The sequence below is a fragment of the Salvelinus alpinus genome, chromosome 2, assembly GCF_045679555.1.
Source record: "Salvelinus alpinus chromosome 2, SLU_Salpinus.1, whole genome shotgun sequence".
NCBI lineage: Eukaryota > Metazoa > Chordata > Actinopteri > Salmoniformes > Salmonidae > Salvelinus > Salvelinus alpinus.
Genome location: NC_092087.1, coordinates 25,625,394 through 25,642,861, shown reverse-complemented (window position 1 = coordinate 25,642,861; position 17,468 = coordinate 25,625,394). Strand labels below are relative to the sequence as shown.

General features: G+C 44.2%; 1 protein-coding gene across 1 annotated transcript in view; it reads right to left on the bottom strand.

Moving 5' to 3' along the window:
* Positions 1 to 17,468, bottom strand: part of suclg2 (succinate-CoA ligase GDP-forming subunit beta) — a 159,531-nt gene that overhangs the window by 26,573 nt on the left and 115,490 nt on the right. The gene's annotated exons all lie outside the window — the stretch shown is intronic.

Sequence of the window (17,468 nt, the reverse complement as noted above, 5' to 3'; positions counted from 1 at the left end):
CATTAACCAAATAGTTCTACAGCAATGATGTTTGTGCAGTAGGTTATAGGCCCAATACATTGTCACTGCATATTGGCTATGCTTGAATTTTAGGTATATGATCACACTGGTAATAGATAATTTGTTGTGTTACTTGTGAGGCACAGCTGACTGAGCATAATCATTTGCTTATTTTTTTTACTGGACTGATGGCTTGCATCTGATGGTCAGTCTGAGGGGAAGGAGGGAGGGAGGAAGCAGCGGTGAGACTCACCGTCCCTCCTCTCTCTCTGCTGAGAAAAGGGGACAGTCTTCCCAGCTGATGGCGAAACTTAAGTCGCACTGCATTATTTCTGCCTCATGCTCCAATTGGTGTTATTCCTACGACCAGAGAAAGTTAAATATTCCTCGATATTAAAAAAGACAAGCTGCTAATAATAACAACGCAAGCTTAAAGAAACACTTTGCTATACTCATTCATCACAGCTGCAGTGCTGGTTGTAGTGTGAGTGGAAATAGGGAGAATGCGCATTTTAAACAACTTAAACATGAACTTCCTCATAAAAACAGCAGCTCTATGCTGTACTCGTTGAGTCTCTAGTCATGGTAATTTTTTTTTGAGATCTTACATTAATCAACTTTGCTGTGTGTTCGAGGCTTCTTTTTATCGTCTATGGCGCTAGAAACTGTGCAGACAGTGATCGGAGCTATCTGATTGGCCAGTGGTAGGCCTGTAAGTGCACTTAATTTGCTCTCTGGGCTCACCGGGTAGGCGGAGTTCTACCTTCAGACATATGAAATAGTTCAAAATGGGAACACTGACTTCCCAGAGCTAGGGCTGCTTAATCAAGTGCACCTATAGCCAACAGCACAAAAAAAAATAAAACAAATTGGAATGCAAGGCTTTATCATAACTTTTAATTTTTTTACTAGGAATGCCTTGGTGACCACTGCCCTAGACCCACTACAATTTGAATACCACCCCAACTGATCTACAGCTGACACAATTTCCATCTCATTGCACACTGCCCTATCCCATCTGGACAAGACGAATACCTTCGTAAGAATGCTGTTCATCGACTACAACTCACCGTTCAACACCATAGTGCCCTCCAAGCTCATCACTAAGCGCAGGATACTGGGTCTGAACCCCTCGCTATGCAACTGGGTCCTGGACTTCCTGACGAGCCAACCCCAGGTGGTGAAGGTAGGCAATTACGCCTCCGCAACGCTGATCCTCAACACGGGGGCCCCACAAGGGTGCGTGGATCAGCCCCCTCCTGTGAGGGAAACTTCATACTTCTTTTCCCATTCACGATTCCTATTATAAATGAGTGAGATAGCTCAACAGAGCATGTGGAGGATGCATACAAGGTAATGTGGAGAGGGAATGCATTTCTTTACATTGACCACCCTTTTCCATGCATACTAAATGTTAGCATTTTTGGTGACTTGACATACATTGCATACTGTATGAATATAAACCATAACATATGATTTATGGCCTTTATGGGGGGAGGGGTGGGGATTCTTATGACATTGACAGCCATAAGAGTTTAGTTTAATTTCCCAAAATTATTAATTTCTGACCCCTCAAACTTGCCGGGCCATATATAGGGCCCAAAACAACCCCTTAAAAGGGGAGAAGCGACCCATAAATACCCAAGGGAAGGTATTTCTACTCAATGAGAGAGCAGAGCGAGAGAAAGTGCCAGGAGGAACTGAGTAAATCCCTTCTCTGGTGGTGTTTAGCATGAAAGACAATTTAGAGGCAATGAAATAACGTGGTAGAGCATTAATCCTGATAGTGCCATATCAAAATACCTCCCCAGTATAGAGCACCCACTGCCTGCTCTGCTCTAAACATAAAGGCCTTTTTAGACACACTAATTTGTTATTCATCTGAGTGAATGACTGAACCACTGCAGTTATTGAATAGCAATGACTACTTTCCGCTGTGACTCGGCTCTGGCTAAATGAGTCATTTAGAAACTGATAGAATACACATATTGCAAACCCTGTCTCTCCTCCGCTTGTTCAGTCCTGACAAGTCTGGGGCGTGGGATGCCAAACTGCCAGAAAACCAGAAACTAGGGCGAAACAGATGGGTGCTATCAAGATTTAATTTCCAAAAAGACACAGATACATACACTGATTGAGCGTGTTAGTGCACTTTTCCCAGCCCTCTCTGTGGCATTTGGAAGCCCTCGTATAATGTCTTCGCCTGTACGTGCCATCAAAACCCGACCAAAGACCAGATTCGACTTATGCAGATGAAGGGAATCGTTTCTAAGTCCCCCTGCATGCAGTCTTTCAGTGAGATGACCAGTTGATCCTAGGCTGACATTAAGACCTGCAGGTTTTGAAGCTGCCCGTGGAACTCTACAGAATATCAATTAGCCATTATAGGTTTTCTCAGGTATTAGAGAGATCAGAGGAGCTGATAAAGGATCAGGGGACGGATGGGGGAGAGGTGGAGTAAAGAAGCCCTCAGTCATTGAGATATTGCCTCGGCTGCAGCCTGGTTCTCTGGTAGGTAAGGGCCACAACCTGCCCAGAGGAGAGACAACCTGCCCCGGGTAAAGCCCAGAGGAGAGACAACCTGCCTAGGGTATTTATTTTATTTCACCTTTATTTAACTAGGCAAGTCAGTTAAAAACAAATTCTTATTTAGAATGACGGCCTACCAAAAGGCAAAAGGCCTACTGCGGGGACAGGGGCTGGGATTAAAAATAAAATACAAATTTAGGACAAAAACACACATCACGAGAAGAGACAACACAACACTACATAAAGGGTAATGGGTAAAGCCCAGAGGAGAGACAACCTGCCCTGGGTAAAGCCCCGAGGAGAGACAACCTGCCCTGGGTAAAGCCCCGAGGAGAGACAACCTGCCCTGGGTAAAGCCCAGAGGAGAGACAACCTGCCCTGGGTAAAGCCCAGAGGAGAGACAACCTGCCCTGGGTAAAGCCCCGAGGAGAGACAACCTGCCCTGGGTAAAGCCCAGAGGAGAGACAACCTGCCCTGGGTAAAGCCCAGAGGAGAGACAACCTGCCCTGGGTAAAGCCCCGAGGAGAGACAACCTGCCCTGGGTAAAGCCCAGAGGAGAGACAACCTGCCCTGGGTAAAGCCCAGATGAGAGACAACCTGCCCTGGGTAAAGCCCCGAGGAGAGACAACCTGCCCTGGGTAAAGCCCAGAGGAGAGACAACCTGCCCTGGGTAAAGCCCAGAGGAGAGACAACCTGCCCTGGGTAAAGCCCCGAGGAGAGACAACCTGCCCTGGGTAAAGCCCAGAGGAGAGACAACCTGCCCTGGGTAAAGCCCAGAGGAGAGACAACCTGCCCTGGGTAAAGCCCAGAGGAGAGACAACCTGTCCTGGGTAAAGCCCAGAGGAGAGACAACCTGCCCTGGGTAAAGCCCCGAGGAGAAAGGAGGGCCTCATCTGGAGTCTGGCTCCCTGGCCATTGGTCAGTACAGAAGCAAATCAGGGGATTTAGAGTATAAGAAAGGTGGACCAATATTATGCCCTTTGCTCTACTGGGTCAGTCCAGCAGGGGTCAGCCTAATGAAGAGCTCTACATTAGCCCTAACAGACCAGCCAGGGTACAGTCAATGGAGCAATGTAGTGGAAACGGCTCAATTTACTTCTCTCAGAATAGCAAGAGCATTATCCCACTACCAGCCAATAACAGCTACTGGTGGTATTGGGCGGTCTATGATTTTTCTTCCCTCCAGTCCATTCCCCAAAATCCCTCCCAACTGTTTCAGTTCCCTCCCACTCCTACTACTCCTGAGCCAGCAGCAGTCACAGCTGATGGTGGCAGTGACTGCTCTGCTCTCCAACTCACTTCTCCCCCATTCCCTCCAATGTGCCTTTCCAGTTCCACTAGAATAAACACCAACCACCCACGCCCCCACCATACCACTCTATCAACTCTCTCCCTCCCTCCCTCCCTCCCTGGATGGCTAGGACAGGACTGGGGAGTGGACGAGTGGGGGAGTTAGTGAATAGAAGCCTGTTACCCAAAGATGAGCTTCAGTGATTACAACCAGAGACAGTTTTCTAATTATTCTGTCAAACATCAATCCTGTGGCTGATGCAGGTCATCCTGGCGGCTGATGGACAATGTAATCACTGCTGGGCTTTAAAATGAGAAACTTCCACTCACCCTCTCTCCTTTTCCCACTCTCTCTCGTTCCCTCTCTCCTGCTGCCTGGCAGACAGAGCTATGACAGCAGGTCTGAGAAATGGGAAATGTGAAAGGGCTCTATAAAGGAAAGGGCTCTCTGATATAGTCAGTGTCCTGGCAGGGCTGGAGTGGTGAGGGAAGTGAATCAAACACTGCCTCTGAAATATGCATCCTTCACAGGGGGGAGGGGAGGCTGTGTTGGAAACCACAAAAGGGTAATGGAGGGAGGAAGAGGGAGAAAATAAATACATCTTGCTCAATCAAGCTTTAAGAAAGATGAATACGTTAATTATACGTAAGTGCTTAACAGTATACCAGATCGCGTATATACTGTACATTGTAGGTTCAATCCAGTTCAAACTAGTCTAAACTCGAAATCAAGTGGTCACTACAGGGCATATAGAGAGTGTATTTAACATATAAATCCTTCTTTGAATCAGTGGTTTATTGGCCTAGTTGAAGCTCCTGTGCTGCAGATTGTTCTAGAAGGATAGAACAGCATTGTGAGGGATGGTAGAGGCCAGCCATCTCCTGTCCATCGTCGTACCAACTGTGACCATTAAAACCTACCCTAACCAGAAACTGTGGATGGATGGCAGCATTCACGTAAAACTGAAGGTGCGATCCACTGCATTTAACCATGGAAAGTGGTCTGGAGATATGGCTGAATATAAACAGTGTAGTTATTCCCTCAGCAAGGCAATCAAACAAGTGAAATGCCGGTACAGGGACAAGGTGGAGCCGCAATTCAACGGCTCAGACACAAAATGTATGTGGCAGGGTATACAGGAAATCACAGACTACAAAAACAAAAACAGCCACATCACGGATACCGACGTCACGCTTCCAGACAAACTACCTTCTTTGCCCACTTTGAGGATAATACAGTGCCAACATCTCGGCTCGCTAACAAATTCCGCGGCACCCTCCTCTCCTTCTTAGTGGCTGACGTGAGTAAAACATTTAAACGTGTTAACCCTCGCAAGGCTGCTGGCCAAGACGTCATCCCTAGCCATGTCCTCAGACCATGCGCAAACCAGCTGGCTGATGTTTTTACAGACTTATTTAAATCGCTCCCTATCCCAGTCTGTTGTCCTCACATGCTTCAAGGTGGCTACCATTTTTCCTGTACCCAAGAAGGCAAAGGTAACTGAACTAAATGACTACTGCCCCATAGCACTCACTTCTGTCAACATGAAGTGCTTTGAGAGGCTAATCAAGGATCATATCACCTCCACCTTTATTTTTATTTCACCTGTATTTAACCAGGTAAGCTAGTTGAGAACAAGTTCTCATTTACAACTGCGACCTGGCCAAGATAAAGCAAAGCAATGTGACAAACAACAACACAGAGTTACACATGGAATAAACAAGCATACAGTCAATAACACAACAGAAAAAAAAGAAAGTATATATACAGTGTGTGCAAATGGCATGAGGAGGTAGGCATAAATAGGCCATAGCTGCGAAGTAATTACAATTTAGCAGATTAACACTGGAGTGATAAATGAGCAGATGATGACGTGCAAGTAGAGATACTGGTGTGCAAAAAGAGCAGAAAAGTAAATAAAAACAATATGGGGAAGGGGTAGGTAGAATGGGTGGGCTATTTACAGATGTACTATGTACAGCTGCAGTGATCGGTTAGCTGCTCAGATAGCTGATGTTTAAAGTTAGTGAGGAAAATATAAGTCTACAGCTTCAGCAATTTTTGCAATTCGTTCCAGTCACTGGCAGCAGAGAACTGGAAGGAAAGGCAGCCAAAGGAGGTGTTGGCTTTGGGGATGACCAGTGGGATGTACCTGCTGGAGCGCGTGCTACGGGTGGGTGTTGTTATCATGACCAGTGAGCTGAGATAAGGTGGAGCTTTACCTAGCATAGACTTATAGATGACCTGGAGCCAGTGGGTCTGGTGACGAATATGTAGCGAAGGCCAGCCGACAAGAGCATACAGGTCGCAGTGGTGGGTGGTATAAGGGGCTTTGGTAACAAAACGGATGGCACTGTGATAGACTGCATCCAGTTTGCTGAGTAGAGTACTGGAAGCTATTTTGTAGATGACATCGCCGAAGTCGAGGATTGGTAGGATAGTCAGTTTTACGAGGGTAAGTTTGGCGGCGTGAGTGAAGGAGGCTTTGTTGCGAAATAGAAAGCCGATTCTGGAAGGAGAGTTTACAGTCTAGCCAGACACCTAGGTATTTGTAGTTGTCCACATATTCTAGGTCAGAACCGTCCAGGGTAGTGATGCTAGTCGGGCGGGCGGGTGCGGGCAGCGATCGGTTGAAGAGCATGCATTTGGTTTTACTAGCATTTAAGAGCAGTTGGAGGTCACGGAAGGAGTGTTGTATGGCATTGAAGCTCGTTTGAGGTGAGTTAACACAGTGTCCAAAGAAGGGCCAGATGTATACAGAATGGTGTCGTCTGCGTAGAGGTGGAACAAGGAATCACCTGCAGCAAGAGCGACATCATTGATATATACAGAGAAAAGAGTCGGCCCGAGAATTGAACCCTGTGGTACCCCCATAGAGACTGCCAGAGGTCTGGACAACAGGCCCTCCGATTTGACACACTGAACTCTGTCTGCAAAGTTGTTGGTGAACCAGGCGAGGCAGTCATTTGAGAAACCAAGGCTATTGAGTCTGCCGATAAGAATACGGTGATTGACAGAGTCGAAAGCCTTGGCCAGGTCGATGAAGACGGCTGCACAGTACTGTCTTTTATCAATGGCGGTTATGATATCGTTTAGTACCTTGAGCGTGGCTGAGGTGCTCTCGTGACCAGCTCGGAAACCGGATTGCACAGCGGAGAAGGTACGGTGGGATTCGAAATGGTCAGTGATCTGCTTATTAACATGGCTTTCGAAGGCTTTAGAGAAGCAGGGCAGGATGGATATAGGTCTGTAACAGTTTGGATCTAGAGTGTCACCCCCTTTGAAGAGTGGGGGGACCGCAGCAGCTTTCCAATCTTTAGGGATCTCGGACGATACGAGAGAGCGGTTGAACAGACTGGTAATAGGGGTTGCAACAATGGTGGCGGATAGTTTTAGAAAGAGAGGGTCCAGATTGTCTACAGGATGCAAATTTCTGTTTGAAAAAGCTAGCCTTTGCTTTCCTGAACAGTTGCATATCGCAGGGACTATTCGATGCTATTGCAGTCCGCCACAGGATGTTTTTGTGCTGGTCAAGGGCAGTCAGGTCTGGAGTGAACCAAGGGCTATATCTGTTCTTAGTTCTACATTTTTTGAAAGGAGCATGCTTATTTAAGATGGTGAGGAAATTACTTTTAAAGAACGACCAGGCATCTTCGACTGACGGGATGAGGTCAATATCCTTCCAGGATACCCGGGCCAGGTCGATTAGAAAGGCCTGCTCGCAGAAGTGTTTTAGGGAGCGTTTGACACCCTAGACCCACTTCAGTTTGCATACCGCCCCAACAGGTCCACAGATGACGCAATCGGCATCACACTGCCCTATCCCATCTGGACAAAAATAATATATAATATATATATATAGCATATAATATATAATATATATATATATATATATATATATATATAAGAATGCTGTTCATTGACTACAGCTCAGCATTCAACACCATAGCACCCTCCAAGCTCATCATCAAGCTGGAGGCTCTGGGTCTCAACTAGAGGTCGACCAATTATGATTTTTCAACGCCGATACCGATTATTGGAGGACCAAAACAAGCAGATTCCGATTAATCGGCCGTTTATATATATATACACACACAACACTGAATGATCACTTTTATTTTAACTTAATATAATACATCAATAAAATCTATTTAGTCTCAAATAATGAAACATGTTCAATTTGGTTTAAATAATGCAAAAACAAAGTGTTGGAGAAAAAAGTAAAAGTGCAATATTTGCCATGTAAAAAAGCTAACGTTTAAGTTCCTTGCTTAGAACATGAGAACATATGAAAGCTGGTGGTTCCTTTAAACATGAGTCTTCAATATTCCCAGGTAAGTTGTTTTAGGTTGTAGTTATTATAGGAATTATAGGGCTATTTCTCTCTATACCATTTGTATTTCATATACCTTTGACTATTGGATGTTCTTATAAGCACTATAGAATTGCCAGCCTAATCTCGGGAATTGATAGACTTAAAGACAAACAGCGCAATGCTTGAAGCACAGCGAAGAGCTGCTGGAAAATGCTGTTTGAATGAATGCTTACGAGCCTGCTGCTGCCTACCACCGCTCAGTCAGACTGCTCTATCAAATATCAAATCATAGACTTAATTATTATATAATTACACACAGAAATACGAGCCTTAGGTCATTAATATGGTCAAATCCGGAAACTATCATTTCGAAAACAAAACATTTATTCTTTCAGTGAAATACGGAACCGTTCCGTAGTTTATCTAACGGGTGGCATCCCTAAGTCTAAATATTGCTGTTACATTGCACAACCTTCAATGTTATGTCATAATTATGTACAATTCTGGCAAGTTAATTATGGTCTTTGTTAGGAAGAAATGGTCTTCACACAGTTCGCAACAAGCCAGGCAGCCCAAACTGCTGCATATACCCTGACTCTGCTTGCACAAAACGCAAGAGAAGTGACACAATTTCCCTAATTAAAATAAATTCATGTTAGCAGGCAATATTAACTAAATATGCAGGTTTAAAAATATATACTTGTATATTGATTTTAAGAAAGGCAATGATGTTTATGGTTAGGTACACATTGGTGCAACGACAGTGCTTTTTCGCGAATGCGCTTGTTAAATCACCACCCGTTTGGCAAAGTAGGTTGTGATTCGATGATAAATTAACAGGCACCTCATCGATTATATGCAACACAGGACAAGCAAGATAAACTAGTAATATCATCTACCATGTGTAGTTAACTAGTGATTACGTTAAGAATGATTGTTTTTTATAAGTTAAGTTTAATGCTAGCTAGCACCTTACCTTGGCTCCTTTCTGCACTCGCATAACAGGTAGTCAGCCTGCCACGCAGTCTCCTCGTGGATTGCAATGTAATCGGCCATAATCCGTGTCCAAAAATGACGATTACCGCTTGTTCTATTGAAAATTTGAAATCGGCCATTCCAATCAATCGGTCGACCTCTAGTCTCAACCCCTCTCTGTGCAACTGGGTCCTGGACTTTGACGGGCCGCCCCCAGGTGGTGAAGGTAGGAAACAACATCTCCACTTCGCTGACCCTCAACACTGGGGCCCCACAAGGGTGTGTGCTAAGCCCTCTCCTGTACTCCCTGTTCACCCACGACTGCGTGGCCACGCACGCCTCCAACTCAATCATCAAGTTTGAAGACGATACAACAGTTGGGCTTGATAACCAACAATGACGAGACAGCCTACAGGGAGGAGGTGAGGGCCCTCGCAGTGTGGTGTCAGGAAAACAACTTCTCACTCAACGTCACCAAAACAAAGGAGATGATCGTGGACTTCAGGAAACAGCAGAGGGAGCACCCCCCCTATCCACATCGAAGGGACAGCAGTGGAGAAGGCAGACAGTTCCTGGGCATACACATCACAGACAAACTAAAATGGTCCACCAACAAAGACAGTATGGTGAAGAAGGCGCAACATTGTCTCTTCAACCTTAGGAGGCTGAAGAAATTTGGGCTGTCACCCAAAACCCTCACTAACTTTTACAGATGCACAATCGAGAGCATTCTGTCGGGCTGTATCACAGCCTGGTACGGCAACTGCACTGCCCTCAACCGCAAGGCTCTCCAGAGGGTGGTGCGGTCTGCACAACGCATCACCGGGGGCAAACTACCTGCCCTCCATGATACCTACAACACCCGTTGTCACAGGAAGGCCAAAAAGATCATCAAGGACAACAACTATCCGAGCCACTGCCTGTTCACACCACTATCATCCAGAAAGCGAAGTCAGTAGAGGTGCATCAAAGCTGGGACTGAGAGATTGAGAAATAGCTTCTATCTGAAGGCCATCAGACTGTTAAATAGCCATCACTAACTCAGAGGCTGTTGCCTACACTGAGACCCAATCAATGGACACTTTAATAAATGGATCACTAGTCACTTTAAACAATGCCACCTGAAATAATGCCACTTTAATAATGTTTACATATCTTACTTTACTCGTATCACATGTACAGTTCACATACATTTAGGTTGGAGTCATTAAAACTCGTTTTTAAACCAATACACACATTTCTTGTTAACAAACTATAGTTTTGGCAAGTCCGTTAGGACATCAACTTTGTGTATGACACAAGTCTTTTTTCCAACGATTGTTTACAGACAGATTATTTTATTTCACTTATAATTCACAGTATCACAAATCCAGTGGGTCAGAAGTTTACATACGCTAAGTTGACTGTGCCTTGAAACAGCTTGGAACATTCCAGAAAATTATGTCATGGCTTTAGAAGCTTCTGATAGGCTAATTGACATCATTTGAGTCAAATGGAGGTGTACCTGTGGATGTATTTCAAGGCCTACCTTCAAACTCAGTGCCTCTTTGCTTGACATTATGGGAAAATCAAAAGAAATCAGTCAAGACCTCAAATAAAAATTGTAGACCTCCACAAGTCTGGTTCATCCTTGGGAGCAATTTACAAACGCCTGAAGGTACCACGTTCATCTGTATAAACACCATGGGACCACGCAGCCGTCATACCGCTCAGGAAGGAGATGCGTTCTCTGTCCTAGAGATGAACGTACTTTGATGCGAAAAGTGCACATCAATCCCAGAACAACAGCAAAGGACCTTGTGAAGATGCTGGAGGAAACAGTTACAAAAGTATCTATAGTATCTCAGTTTACAATTGGCTCATTCATCCCCCTCCTCTCCCCTGTAACTATTCCCCAGGTCGTTGCTGCAAATGAGAACGTGTTCTCAGTCAACTTACCTGGTAAAATAACGGTAAAAAAAAAAAAAAAAAATATGCACAGTAAAACGAGTCCTATATCGACATAACCTGAAAGGCCGCTCAGCAAGGAAGAAACCACTGCTTCGAAACCGCCATTAAAAAGCCAGACTACAGTTTGCAACTGCACATGGGGACAAAGATCGTACTTTGAAGAAATGTTCTCTAGTCTGATGAAACAAAAGTAGAAGTCTTTGGCCATAATGACCATTGTTATGTTTGGTGGATAAAGGGGGCGGCTTTCAAGCCGAAAAACACCATCCCAACCATGAAGAACGGGGGTGGCAGCATCATGTTGTGGGGGTGCTTTGCTGCAGGAGGGACTGGTGCACTTCACAAAATAGATGGCTTCATGAGGTAGGAAAATTATGTGGATACATTGAAGCAACATCTCAAGACATCAGTCAGGAAGCTAAAGCTTGGTCGCAAATGGGTCTTCCAAATGGACTATGACCCCAAGCATACTTCCAAAGTTGTGGCAAAATGGGTTAATGACAACAAAGTCAAGGTATTGGAGTGGCCATCACAAACCCCTGACCTAAATCCTATAGAAAATTTGTGGGCAGAACTGGAAAAGCGTGTGCGAGCAAGGAGGCCTACAAACCTGACTCAGTTACACCAGCTCTGTCAGGAGGAATGGGCCAAAATTCACCCAACTTATTGTGGGGAGCTTGTGGAAGGCTACCTGAAATGTTTGACCCAAGTTAAACAATTTAAAAGGCAATACTACCAAATACTAATTGAGTGTATGTAAACTTCTTTCCCACTGGGAATGTGATGAAAGAAATAAAATCTGAAATAAATTATTCTCTCTACTACTATTCTGACATTTCACATTCTTAAAATAAAGTGATGATCCCAACTGACCTAAAACAGGGATTTTTTACTAGGATTAAATGTCAGGAATTGTGAAAAACTGAGTTTAAATGTATTTGGTGAAGGTGTATGTAAACTTCCGACTTCAACTGTATTTTATATCATCTACTGCACCTTGCCTATGTCGCTCGGCCATCGCTCATCCATATATTTATATGTACATATTTTCTTTCACCCCTTTAGATTTGTGTGTATTAGGTAGTTGGTGGGGAATTGTTAGATTACTTGTTAGATGTGTGTAGTAGGTAGTTGATGGGAATTGTTAGATATTACTTGTTAGATATTACTGCACTGTTGGAACTAGAAGTACAAGCATTTCGCTACACTCGCATTAACATCTACTAACCATGTGTATGTGACCAATAAAATTTGATTTGTGCTCTGACAACAGCAGATGCTCCAGGAAATACAGGAGGATATTAATATATGTTAGAGCTGGGACAACAAACTGAAAATGATCGACCCAGACCATGTTAATGACTTATCGCAAGCATTTTGCTGACATCATTCTTTACAATAACTAGCCCATACTAGAGAAATGTGAAGTTTGAAATGAAATAAGTTTGCTAATATTGTGATTGTTAATGAGACAATTGATGGCTACAACCATCAAACTAGTAGTAGTAGTTTAAAGGATAATATAACAAAAACAACTGTGGTGCATCGTTAAACGCTTCGTTCTATTCATCGTTACTGCATAAATACAGGCTATTTATCGCGATCTGGATTTGTCCATATCGCACAGCTCTAGTACATGTTGCACAGCTTCCTCTTCAATGTTGAGGATAAAGCCGAAACTGCACAGAGATGCGCCGTCAACCGCATAAAAATTTGTACGAGTAGAGCGTCAATGCACATACACTGCATAACGTATATGCCAACTTAATCGTCATGATAATCCATAATAAACAGTTGGATTTGTTATGTTCGCTATGTAGCCCTTGTCAGTTATTGTTGTGTTTCTTATGACTCACCGTACCTGCCTCCTGTTCGCTCATGAACGTGAGGAGAGTTGTAGCTAATACATCCTAGCAGTTTATAAAGAATTTAGCTAGTCTCGTTATTTCTACAGAACAGTATTCCCTCTTGAACGGAGTACCTCGAGTGTCCCATCTGTAGCCTGCCTAGGCTATATGCCTGTGCTTGAAATCAACAAAGGTAGGCTTAAAGTTATTGTTTTAAAATATCTATTATTGGCACTTGCTGCTAAACTTAACACTAAATACGCACCTTTTAATTATACATGTCACAATTCCAGATATAACAATGCACAAACAGGCAATTTATCCACTCACTTTAACAGCATTGCTTTGCGTAGACGCGAGAAAAATAGACTTGCTTTCAAATTTGAAGCGCATGACGGCATTGGCACTCGCGGCCCGTTTGCTTTCTCTCATTCACTAAGGTGCATTCTAATTCCAGCATGTACCCGCTCATTCACACCCTTAAGGCACCTGCAACTGGAGAGACACAGCCATGTCAGCTCTACCACAGCTGTTGTGATAAATCTTAAGGAGACACTGCTGTATCAACTTGTCTGGTAACAGTCAGTTTACACCTAAAGTAGGACATGAAAGCTAGCAGTGTCAGGCCTGGTAGCAGTGCTGTGACTGTATTAATAGGAGTAGTACAGTAAAATAGTTGTGTCTCTCAGACACACACCTCTAGACAAATGTCAACAAGAAACTACTGACAATGTGTGGTAATAGTTACTATGACAAATCTAAGGTTCATATTCAAGTTTCACAAGCACATTGGATACATTCTCCCTATACTGCACATGTTCAGACTGTGATAAAGCAGCGCTCCTGACAGGGGTAACACGAGACGTATGATTTCTCCAGCAATATGATGAGAAAAACATTTCATGTGGGCCTCATCATCTTTCCATTACTGCAGTAAAGAGGTGTACGGATCAGACAAGAGGCTCATACAGTATCAAATCAGGTCTGGAAAAGCCAATTACCGTGACAGTAATCTGTCTGAACTGCTGCCAGTGAGGCTCAGCATAGCCAACCCTAACAGGGAGAGGAGAGAGGGTCTGGGATAAAGGTGAAACAAACAGCGGTACAGGAGTACAACACAACCGAAATAAACAGCATATTCATTATAACACATATCCTTTCAGTTAGTTATCAGGTTTTTATTTAGATGGAGTTCATTTACTTGAATTGGAGAAAGCAGATCACTAAGAAACAGACATTACTCATATCCAGCAGTGTTCCCAGATGTTGTTTTCCTGGAGAGCCATCTAAGTGACCTTCTCTCCTCCATTCCCACAGAGTGGACAAACATGATGTGATATGGACTAGGACATGCAGAGGCCTAGAGGAGAGGAGCCAGGGATGGGCACATATCCCATCATATTGGTTACAACTCATCAAATTCATTGTAGCATGTTCTCCTGCACACAGAGGGTGCTTCTCCTGACCTCATGCTCAAAAACAGGGGTCCATGCTGGGAGAGCTGGAGGGGCTGAGGAATCAGCCTGTCAGAGATCACAGAGTTAATGAGAGGAATCTAAATTACACCAACAGCAGCAACATATACACAGGCTACTGAGAATATTAACCATAATTAACTGAGAAACGCACACACATAAACGCCCAGACAGATACGCTACTAAGATGGCGCCGAAAAACATGGCTGACGTTTTACATTCTACCAACCAATTGTGCTGTTTTGTAACTTTTTTTGCATTTTGTGTAACTTTTGTTACTTATTGTGTACGTAATGTTGCTGCTAGCGTCTCTTATGACCGAAAATAACTTCTGGACATCAGAACTTTTCCCGTTAACGAGTCCGACGAGAAGGATATCCTGCTTTCACTGGAACAGGCCCAGATCCCCACCTTTTGCACGAAGAAAAGACGCAGGAAAAGGTGCCGCAGATCGGGCATCCTTCTGAAGATCCGTAGGCGAGCGAGTAAACTCCCACTGCCATCCGTTCTTCTTGCTAACGTGCAATCATTGGATAATAAAATTGATGACCTACATTTAAGATTATCCTACCAACGGGACATTAAAAACGAACATCTTATGTTTCACCGAGAAGTGGCTGAACGAAGATACAGACAATATAGAGCTAGCGGGATTTTCCATGCTCCGGCAGAACAGAGACGCTACCTCTGGTAAGACGAGGGGTGAGGGTGTATCTATTTGTCAATAATAGCTGGTGCGCGATGTCTAATATTAAAGAAGTGTCAAGGTATTGCTTGCCTGAGGTAGAGTACCTTATGATAAGTTGTAGACCACACTATCTACCAAGAGAGTATATAATTCCTAGCTGTCCATTTACCACCACAGAACGAAGCTTGCACCAAGACCGCTCTCAACCAACTCTATAAGGCCATAAGCAAAGAAGAAAATGCTCATCCAGAAGCGGCGCCCTTAGTGGCCGAGGACTTTAATGCAGGCAAACTTAAATCAGTTTCACCAAATTTTTACCAGAATGTCACATGTGCAACCAGAAAAAAAAATCCTTGACAACCTTCACTCCACAGACAGAGATGCATACAAAGCTCTCCCCCGCCCTCCATTTGGCAAATCTGACTAATTATATCCTCCTGATTCCTGCATACAATCAAAAAATAAAGCAGGAAGTACTAGTGACTCGCTTAATACGGAAGTGGTCAGATGACGCGCATGCTATACTACAGGACTGTTTTGCTAGCACAGACTGAAATATGTTCCGGGATTCATCCAATGGCATTGAGGAGTACACCACCTCAGTCATCAGCTTCATCAATAAGAGCATTGATGACATATTAAAGCTGTTTACTCACGACTGCATGGCCAAACACGACTCCAAAACCATCATTAAGTTTGCTGACGACACAACAACGATGAGACGGCCTATAGGGAGGAGGTCAGAGAACTGGCAGTGTGGTGCCAGGACAACAACCTCTCCCTTAATGTGAGCAATACTAAGGAGATGATCGTGGACTACAGGAAAAGACGGGCCGAACAGTCCCCCATTAACATCGACGGGGCTGTAGTGGAGCGGGTCGAGAGTTTCAAGTTCCTTGGTGTCCACATCACCAACAAACTATCATGGTCCAAACATACCAAGACAGTCGTGAAGAGGGCACAACAAAACCTTTTCTCCCTCAGGAGACTGAAAAGATTTGTCATGGGTCCCCACATCCTCAAAAGGTTCTACAGCTGCACCATCGAGACCATTCTGACCGGTTGCATCACCGCCTGGTATGGCAACTGCTCGGCATCCGACCGTAAGGCGCTACAGAGGGAAGTGCGTACGACCCAGTACATCACTGGGGCCAAGCTTCCTGCCATCCAGGACCTATATAATAGGCAGTGTCAGAGGAAAGCCCATAAAATTGTCAGGGACTCCAGACACCCGAGTTATAAACTGTTTTCTCTGCTACCGCATGGCAAGCGGTACCGGAGCACCAAGTCTAGGACCAAGTGGCTCCTCAACAGCTTCTACCCCCAAGCCAAAAAACTGAATTAATAAAATCACCACCGGACAATTTACATTGACCGCCCCTCCCTTTTGTACACTGCTGCTACTCGCTGTTTATTATCTATGCATAGTCACTTCACCCCCACCTGCATGTACAGATTACCTCAACTAACCTGTACCCCCTCACACTGGCTTGGTACTGCTGCCCCCTGTATATAACCTCATTATTGTTATTCTTATTATGTTACTTTTTTATTATGACTTTTTATTTTAGTCTACTTGGTAAATATTTTCTTACCTCTTCTTGAAATGCACTGTTGGTTAAGGGCTTGTAAGTAAGCATTTCACGGTAAAGTCTACACTTGTTGTATTCGGCGCATGTGACAAATAAAGTTTGATTTGATTAACCTGACCTAATCACTTGCTATAGCCTTGTCTGTGTCAGGTAAATTATCATCGGTGTTGCCCTCCAACTCTCAAATAAAGGGATGCCTGATTATTGAATTACTGGATTGGATATTCATCTCCTGTGTATTGTGTGCCATGGGATGAGTCATATCGGGGCTAACACAGTCAGTTCTCATCGACAACAAACATCTCTCTAGGTTTTAGAGCCACAGCTTATAGACAAAGTCCGCTCTCATTATTAGAGTAACATTCAAAGCGGCTTTATTCATCTTTCCCACAGCAATGAACCCATGATCTATCAACATGACGCTACCCCTGACTGCGATGGCATGCGCCTCTTTAAACTGCTCCATGTTGACATAGTGTCAGGCTGTGACAGAGGACAACAGAGGACATGCTGCTGCACTACACCGTAGAGCATGGCACATAATGCAGGCCTGATCTCATCATCTGGTCTCAGATGAGCCCACAGCAGCATGTGTGTACATCAAAGCCAAGAGGCGTGAAATGAGCCAGGCCTTAGCCACACCATCAGCTCAATGTTTCGTTACATGCCGGAAGCCCCCCGCGACGCTCAGACAGACGGAGAGAGGTTCCGGAGTTCCAAATTAAGCAGCAGCAGCTGAAAAGATGAGCTCCTAAAAATATTGAGATTTATATGGTTTTTAGAGTAAAGTACATCGAAAAAAAACA